We start from the raw sequence: 7,350 nt of genomic DNA, 5'->3' as shown, positions 1-7,350 counted from the left end.
GGATTTATTACGCAAGAGCTGGATTAGGGCGTTTAATTGGAATTACACAACTTTAGCGGCGAACAATTCGATGGCAAGTGTTTTGATAAACTACATTCCCCCGCGTTCGCGTGGGACAGCGGTCCTGATCACGTCCCAGCAAGGGCTGAACAAGCTACGGTACCTCGCCGCCACGTTTGCGTTCTTGACCTGCACGTAAACAACTTGAAACCATACCATTCGATCGGAGTGAAAGAATGCACGATGCTTTCGAACTAAGAGAATTACAGCAGAGTGGCGAAACTAAATACACCCCACCCTCCTATTTTCTATCGTGGCTAGACGGTAAGCGGGTACGTGGGCACTGATGCGTGTCGATTAGCAGGTGCGAGGGATATAAGCAATTGAAATTGAAATTCGCCGACGATGAAATAGCGGGTGCCCATCACTGTAGATGTACATCACTCAGCCCCGTTAATTCTATTCTCATCTTCCTCGCCGTCGGCGACTTATGTGCATACAGGTGCTTCCCAAAGATATAACCCAATCGTTATGTCAGCCACGGAACATCTGCCCTGCTGTGGCAGTGGACCAGAGATGTGTTTAACACTCACACGAGTTGCGTATAGGAGAACATGGAATGCGTGTGATTACACGTGCGTATGAGATTGTATCAGTAGCTGTGACAGTGTGATGTTGGCGGTCAACATGTCACGGTCATTCACGTATTGTGGTTGCGACGTTGAATACAGGCCAACAATGAGTCGGAACTGATAAGAGCAAATTAAAAATTAAATCTTCCCCACCTCTCCCTCTCTCTCGCTCTGTCTCATTTCTCCATTTATCTTTTTCTCTCTTTCTCTCTTGTTCCGTTCTTCCATGTGCCTGCGGGCGCGCTCTTTTTCTCTCTTTTTCGCTCTCAGTCTCTAGCTTTCTACTCTTTTGTCTCTCTATTTCTCTCTAAGCTTCTATCCTTCTTTCTTTCTCTCTCTCTCTCTCTCTCTCTCTCTCTCTCTCTCTCATTCTATCGTTCTTTCTTTCTCGTCCTCGCTTCCCTTCTCCCCATCTCTACCTCTCTCATCACCATACGTGATGCACCTGACATTCGTGGGGACTGCCGAGGCTACAGGAAGGCAAACACACGGGCGATGGAGTGAACGTGCGCTCCGCAAACACAGAGGGGTATTAGCTGCGTGTAATAGCCGAGTGCTTGCAGCCCAACGAAAACATCATCCACTTGCATAAACCTCGTTATCATTTCATCAACTAGATACGATAATAATGTGTTTTGTTAGCATTTAACTCTCTCTCTCTCTCTCTCTCGCGCGCGGTGCCACACTCGGTTCGTTCCAGTTCTTGCAGCGTCGACTGTGACGGGCGTACTTCACCGTGTTACACCAAATATCACCTCACCGTGTTGACATTCCACGCTCCGTTTAATACGCTTACATGCGGGTATTAAAATGTACAACTTTAATGCGCATGCGAAAATATACCGTTTGTCGTGTTGTACGAAATAAATCCATCGTTGACTAAACATATTAGAAGTATTTAATAGCAACGATAATTCCGCAGGGTAACGAAGAATCATGTTTCTAAAATTGTTTTTTCATCAACGCAATATCTTACCGCAATATAAACATTTCAGCGTACATGACAAATAAACCTTATTTATTTAAACGAGTTTTATGTCTTTTGGCTTCTGCTGAACATAACCCGGACTTGGTTGCTGTGTTACTTCGTTGTTATTTTTTCATAACATGGGTTGTTTTACATATGATGTTCTTTGTCATTTAAGAGAATAGGGTCTATTGACGTATTGTTGATTTCACTAAAGGCACCGGCGACAGCTGAATGAATTCGCTAGCAAACTTATTTTTCCAATTACTTACCCGCGTACTTACTAATCAGAGGCAATATCTACTCTGTTAGCATGCCGCACATAATAAATTCGCTCCAGATTTTACAATCAGTGAAATTGAGAAATTTAATCATCATTTCCTCACCTGTGCTAACAGCACATAGCTTATGACGTGTACGCATAAAGCAGGAGTGCTTCATCTTAACGAGGTGCTAACGTAAACTAACGCGGGCGATGCGAGAACAAGAGAGCAGTAATCATCATGGCCGCCATTGCGACTCTACGCGCGTCAAGTACCACTGGATGGGGTACTTATAAGTATAAATGTATAGCAAGTACGCGTAAATGTTTTTCCACCGAACATTACTCGTCTGGCACACAGTCAGCCAAATCCTCCACACATACAATTCCGTAGTGCCAAACGCTGCCAGCAAAGTGCCCCTGATCAGCGAAGGGGATAAACAATGACGAAGTCGTCAGCCCGGAATAACTGGGTGGGGAGGGGGAACGACTGTATCGGGGTGATTGTTTCACCGAGTGCTTACAAAGCTTTTCACACCCTCTTCACCGCTGAGACAATAGCGGGCAAGCAGTGTTCACCCGGGCACTAATATGCTCACAATCAGTTACAACTAATTGGTGACAAACTCGCTCAGCGCGATGCTTGCGTACACTGATACTGCAATTCAGTTTAATCAGCACTGCGCTCACGCCCCCCACCCCCCGCGCGTCGCTGGGGAGGAAGGGAAAGGGGAAAACTGCGCTTAGATGTTCACGCCATCACCATGGTTGCTAGCAGCGGGTGACAGCGGTTCGTAGCTCGCGCGTGAGTGATACAATATATACTGTTTCTCACTGCACGGTAACAAACAACGGCAGCGCCGAATCTGTTCTATCGTATTGCAATAATTACGTCTGGTCCATTTGGCACATTGTTGGCCTTATACTATAGATGGTCACGTTTATATTTTACATTGTGCTAAACGCGCAGGAATGAGGTGTAACCTACTCTCCGTGGGTATTTTCGTAGAGAAGCCCTATATGGTGTGTATCTGTCTGACCCACAGTGACGTATCTAACTGCCTGCGCGGTGCGCCGCGATATCTGTGGCCCGTTGTCAGAAACAAAATTAGTCTTAACACTGGTCTTTACATTGACTTTCTTCTTTTAGAGAATTATCGTAAAGTTACGAGAATGAAAAGTCATAATAGATTTCCTCATAACCTTACGAAACAAAATTCTATCAGCAGTATACGAGATCATCCTGATGTTAAGAGCGTCCTAATGATAAGTCCAGTCTGTTTCTGACGACGGGCCTTTGGCTTCTAATGATCTCGATCAATCACGCACGTGACCTAGCGTCACGCGTGACCTTGCTGACTTTAGAACATGACGTCATCTAGCTACACTTATCTTATCTTCCTTCCAGCACTTCGATCCTCTACAGAAATATGGCCCGGGGACATGAACGCGAGAAAGACGAGAAATGGCGACAGGAGCGAAATGCTATTAAGTAATGCCTACTTAGTAGCACTTCGCTCCTGTCCCAATTTTCCGTCTTTCTCGCGTTCATATACGCACACATGCGCCCAAACATTTCCATTTGAATAGACCCCATTTAGGTTTGCGATTTCAGTCGTATTTTTGATAAAGCGTGAAATAGATGATCGACAGATGTTCGAACGGCGTTTTTTTCATTAATGATCCCATCACGGCAACTTCTAGATACATCGAATGTAAAGGAAATGCGCCAGACTACGATTAATGTCTCATTTCCCAAATGTAAAAGTTCGGTGTGATTTTCCTTCAGCGAATTGATGCAGTGTTGTTTTCCTCTCGCAATGAAATCTCGCGCCTGTGCATGCTCGGACGGGTTCGAGGATTATGACTCACTCCTGTCATACCCTGAATCTCGCACACCTTCTTATAGCAATAAGCATCTTCTAATTCTTGATAGCGTAGCGTTGGAAGCGTAAGCCTCGCCTTGTTCTCTAAGCTAGCATGGTATCTCCGGGCGGTACAAGCTCTACCCTTTGTACTGTCTATATGTGTTGTATGATATGGATGTTTTTGCCTCGAGCCCCTTCCGCTCGTACACGCAGTGCTAACAAAGGTTTGACGTCAGAAGTTGGTAGATATTTTACTTCCATGTGAAGGATGGATTTTTGGCTTGTGACGGCGGAACGCGTGGAAGATGCTACCGGATTATTATACCTACCCATCACCTCTCCCATGCACGCACAAAACCGGCAAAAAAATATACCGATCGTGGAACGTGTGGGCGGAAATGAAAACAACTCGACGCCATGCGATTAATGAACTTCGCTGGCGTGTAAATAGCCCTGCAAATCAGCTTATATTCTATATTATTCTCGCTGTAACACGAATCTGAATCAACAGTTCACGCTCTATATATCCATCCACACACTAATTACGACGTAACCGCGATCGTCGTACGAGAGAAAAACACTCATCCGCGTGACTCCCCCCCCCCCGCAACAGTTTCATAAAGCGGTGGACACACCATGCGAACTTATTCGCACGACCGCAGTGGATTTTAAAGCCGCCGCGGAATTCGCATGGTGTGTCCGCTCAAGCGCGGGCGAATTTTATCCGCACCGAAATTCGCAGCGATCAAACATGTTTGATATTTTCGCTGCGGATTTTTACCGCTGCGTACAGACAGTACATACAGTACAGACACACAGTAGATCGCGTGTAGTGTGTCCGCTGCATGCGGTCGTGCGAATAAATTCGCATGGTGTGTCCGCTTAATTATCGCATGCGGGTGCGAATATTTTCGCAGCGAATTTCGCTGCGGAGATGATCGCAGCGAAATTCGCATAGTGTGTCCCCCGCGTCACCGAGCACTCGTTCCTGCAACGATCCTCTACAAAAACCCTCTACGCCAAACTAGTTTCGCTGAGATTTAACCCGCGCGAGAATTTCTGATATGATTAGCAGCAATCAAAGGATGAGTGACGCTTGTTGTCGCTGCGCGGCTTTGTCAGCTGCGCTAATACCATCATGGGTACCGCCCACCAGGGGGATCGCCGACGCGGTGGGGCCGCCACTTGTTTCTAGCAGCGTTCACTAGTTTAATGTCCCGTGGGAGACACGCGCGCGGCGATCGCTCGCAGGGTTTATGAAGGCGAGCAGCGGTGAGAATGCATAACATTATACTCGTATCGTGTATATTCGCCGCCACGTCAGCGACCTTGCAGTGATTGCTTGCCGCCCCCCCCCCTCCCCTCTGTATCCTTCCCAACGTTCCCTCGACGCCACTTCACTCTCCCTGCACTTCCACCGGGCGACATTGTCAGCGCATATAATCTTACTCAACGCGCGGAGGTGCCCTGTATATGTATGTATCACCGCCTACCGGCCGACAGACACGTCTTTGTTGTGGACGGCGAGGGTAGCGGAGGCCCGGCTGATGTTCCCCCCGCAAACATTGTTGGGCAGGTCTATTGTCGCTAAGCCGCGGCTGATTGTTTCCGTCACGATCCGCGTTGTGCGAACTGCCGCTTGAGTAGGGCTCGCCCGCTCAGCCCGCTGGCAGGTGTGGCTGCGTTTGGCCCCAATTGGTCTCTGGAGGGTCGCAAGTGTGAGCTGGTCGCGAGACCGCCTCCGGGAAGAATTAACAAGGGCACGCGTGCTGACGGGAAATCACTCTCTCGGTGGGCAACTAACGGCAGTATCGACTACCATCGTATAAGTGGAATTTCATTGTATTTTGATATTTGCTGTTTGGTATTGCTTGGCTAGGAGATGACCGCTTTGGGGGTAGTTAATGCACACCTGGAAGGTTTATAGCGTGTGAGGTGACGGCGGCAGTACTGGCATGCTTTAGCCGCGGTTAGATCCCGACAGTTGCTGCAGGTTTGTTTGGTGGAGAAAGTTGAGGGGGGTGTGGGAGATTGAATGTTGAAATGACTATACATACGGCGCTTGCTTTATAACGGTACTGGAGGTACTATCTTGATCGCTGACAAAATATGTGCTTTGGTATAAGCGAGATATAGCAAGAGAGAGAGGGAGCGTGCGAGAAAGGTGGAAAAAGAGAGAGAGAGAGAGAGAGAGCGGGAAAGGTTGAAAGAGAGAGAGAGAGAGAGAGAGATAGAAGGAGAGAAAAGAAGGACAGAGAGCCCGAACGAGAAGGGAGGAAAGACAGAATGGGTACAAATGAGAGGGAAAGGGCGCGTGCAAGCGAGCGAAAGAGAAAGGGAGAGGAGAAACCAACCATGACTTCTAAAAAATTGCTGTGATAAACGTGCTTGGATATTTTCTCATTTATAACTTATAAAGTATTTAATTATTCGCGTCGATGAGATATCATAAATGTCCTCAAATTACAGCATGAACATCAAATAAGCTACGTGTCTTCAATCTTCAGGGCGCGTGTGGACGAGTAACGGACCATCTAATGGTGACGATGTTTAATTCTCACGACCATGACAAGCTCGGCCTTACCGCCACGTCACTCCATTAAATACACGCACACGTGCGCACGTAAGCACGTACTCGCGTGTACGCACATGCGCATACACACGCACGCATGCGCTTATAGGCACACGCGCGTACACGCACATGCACACGTGCACAAATACACGCACACGTGCGCACGTAAGCACGTACTCGCGTGTACGCACATGCGCATACACACGCACGCGTGCGCTTATAGGCACGCGCGCGTACATGCACACGTAGATCCTCACACACAGACACGTATTCACATTCACACACGCACACACATGCATTCACGCACACACATGCATTCACGCACACACACGCATTCACGCACACAAATGCATTCACGCACACACGTAAGCTCGCATGCATAAGCACGCACGCAAGCGCGTACGCACACACGCACGCACACTCACGTGCACACGTGTGTACAAGGCAATAACGCCCTGCTGCGACAATCGGCGTCCCCGGACCGTGTCGGCGTGACGTCACGGCGCGTAATCGCTCGGGGTGGTCCTCACGCGCGCGTGACATGAATTCACGCGGTGACAAACCTTGGCGCTCGTGTCGCGCCTTTGTCGCATTTTACCGATCACCGACACCGATTGTCATCCTCTAACAGCAGCTGACGGGGTTGACTGTCCCACTGTCACTCAGCCCTGTCACTAATAGGTGACGCGTTGACACTGATAGGTGACGCACGTCGTGGTGACATCGTTGCAGCCGGACGGAAGTTTAAGCTGCCGACTCACGTCATTCACTTACGGCACGCTAATCTGAAACGCAAACATATCTTCTCGTTATTAAATCTCGCTTCAGCAACAATGGGACGCCGCGTCCATGATTTGAATATTTTCTCCCCGAAGAACTCTCACCCCGCGTTTTCACACACACACGCACACACACACACACACACACACACACACACACACACACACACACACACACACACACACACACACACACACACACACACACACACACACACACACACACACACACACACACACACACACACACACACACACACACACACACAC

At 48.3% G+C, this 7,350-nt stretch overlaps 1 long non-coding RNA gene across 2 annotated transcripts in view; it reads right to left on the bottom strand.

The window, feature by feature from the left end:
* Positions 1-6,729: 6,729 nt before the first annotated feature.
* The window catches only part of LOC106821159, a 32,880-nt gene continuing 32,259 nt past the window's right edge, over positions 6,730-7,350 (bottom strand). For both annotated transcript variants that reach the window (XR_001395700.1, XR_001395701.1), the window contains exon 3: positions 6,730-7,086. This is a non-coding gene — a long non-coding RNA (uncharacterized LOC106821159). The remainder of the gene's footprint in view (positions 7,087-7,350) is intronic.

This window comes from Priapulus caudatus, unplaced genomic scaffold (genome assembly GCF_000485595.1).
Source record: "Priapulus caudatus unplaced genomic scaffold, Priapulus_caudatus-5.0.1 Scaffold61, whole genome shotgun sequence".
NCBI classification, from domain to species: Eukaryota; Metazoa; Priapulida; class Priapulimorpha; order Priapulimorphida; family Priapulidae; genus Priapulus; species Priapulus caudatus.
This window is presented reverse-complemented; position numbering and strand designations above follow the sequence as displayed.